The 1,903-nt window shown below is 53.4% G+C and overlaps 1 pseudogene; it reads right to left on the bottom strand.

The window, feature by feature from the left end:
• Window positions 1–818: 818 nt before the first annotated feature.
• LOC101643938 overlaps window positions 819–1,903 on the bottom strand; it is a 1,911-nt pseudogene continuing 826 nt past the window's right edge.

Here is a 1,903-nt window from a genome sequence, read left to right on the forward strand (position 1 = left end):
CTTGGTATCACTACTCTCATTATTAGTCCTGAGGGGTTTGTGTTTTGAGCTATTATCTGTACTGGTGTACATGCTCTGGTCTAGTCAGATTTGTAAGGTGGAATTGGGGTCAGCCAATCTCAGTATCTTACACCAGTCCCCTATATTAAATTGTCTGTTTATATTTTGAGTGTATCCTAATCGATACACAGATCAAGTGGCAGAAACAGATGGGAATTTTGAAATCCCTTGTGTTGTGTAGCCTTGCTGTTGCTGCTGCTGTTATTGTTGCTAGCAGAGTGGGTTACTCCTTGGGCTGTGAGCCGAGTAGTCAGCAGTTTGAACCCACCACTATGAGTCAGAATTGACTTGATGGGGGTTGGTTTGGTTGTTGCTGTATGCTTTGGAGTACATTCTGATATATAACAGCTCTGTAGGACAGAGTAGAATTGCCTTATAGGGTTTACTAGACTGGCATCTTCACAGGAGCAGATCAGCTCCTGTAGGAGATAATGGGTGGATTCAAGCCATCTACCTTTCCATTAAGAGCCAACCATGAAACCATTCTAATATCAGGGATCCTTTGTGTGGCCTAAGATATCAGATAAACACCTTTTTTTCCCCAAGTGGTACTGAAGAGGGTCGGGCTGGGAAAGCCTTTTATTTCCCCAGATCTTCAGGCACCTCAAAAAAGCGGGAGGTTACCTGTAGCTCAGTATGAAACTAGTAAAACTGCAAGGCTGAGTAAGCACCGGGCAGTGCATTTCTGCATTCTGGCACATAAGGAGCACAAGGTCAGTCTGGCAGGGAGCTGAGAGGGCTCGCGGCCTCCGCAGCAATCACACAATCTTCACAGTCTTGAGCATTTCTGAAGACATAGGTGTCATCCCAGCCCTGCGCAGGCCTCCTCAGGGTCCGCTCCAAGGCTTGGGCCATTGCCAGGAGCTCCGGGGTAGCAAGCTTCTGCTCGGGGCACAGCTGACAGGAGAGGATCTCGTTGACTTTGCCCTCGATTTGCCAGATGTAGAGGAGGGGGAAGACTGCCTCGAGCCCAGCAGGAACGGAGTCCTTTAGCTCCAGGTCTCGGCACACGAGGTTGAGGCTGAGACACCTCCAGGAGTCAAGATGCTCCTGGCATTCTGCAGGAAGCTGGTTCGACAAAGGCTGGGGGTGGACAGCTCATTCCCAGGGTCGGGTCCTTACTGTCCACATCAAACATGACAACATCATAGGGAGGCCGTGCTTCTCCTCCTAGTGCCAGTGCGGTGACCTAGTCCAAGCCATCTGCAGTGTGGACCTTCTTCCGGTCACTCTGGGCAAAGCCGAACCACTGAGTGGCCACTTCCAACATGGAAGGGTCAATCTCCACAGCATGGATGCAGGACTTCGGGAAATGATCGTGGACAAAGAGGGGGAGGCTGCCCCCACCCAGGCCGACCACTAGCACCACCAGCAGGTCTCTAGGAGCAGCTCCGGGTTTCTCAGCAGGGCAAGGCCAGCCATCATGGCTTTGAGGTGCTCGCAGCACAGGTAGCCCCAGTCAATGGACTTCCCCGGGGCTGCAGAGACAGCCTCTGGAGTTTCAGCTGGCCGCTGCTTTGTCCGATCCTTCCTGCGTTTCTTCTGGGCTCTGTGAGACATGTCCCTCAGGAGCCTGGCCTCTGACTGCACCACGTTCCTGTTGTTGAGGAAGATCAGCCGCCGAGAGAAGTGCCTGTCATCGCCCTGCACGTCCTCGATGACATAGTCACCACTCAAGGGGCTGCGGTCTCGGTGCTGAACGGTCCGGATGCCAACGTCCCCACCCACAGACAGAAAAACACCTGCCTGCGTACTGCTGCCCTCGGTGCAGGGCCACGGTGACCAGCCTTCTGAAGCCTGCGCTGGCCGCCAGCTGCTTCCGGTCCTCCACCATGCCGAAGAG

The sequence above is a fragment of the Echinops telfairi genome, unplaced genomic scaffold (assembly GCF_000313985.2).
Source record: "Echinops telfairi isolate 266 unplaced genomic scaffold, ASM31398v2 ScPeMD7_7424;HRSCAF=8462, whole genome shotgun sequence".
In the NCBI taxonomy this organism is placed as follows: domain Eukaryota; kingdom Metazoa; phylum Chordata; class Mammalia; order Afrosoricida; family Tenrecidae; genus Echinops; species Echinops telfairi.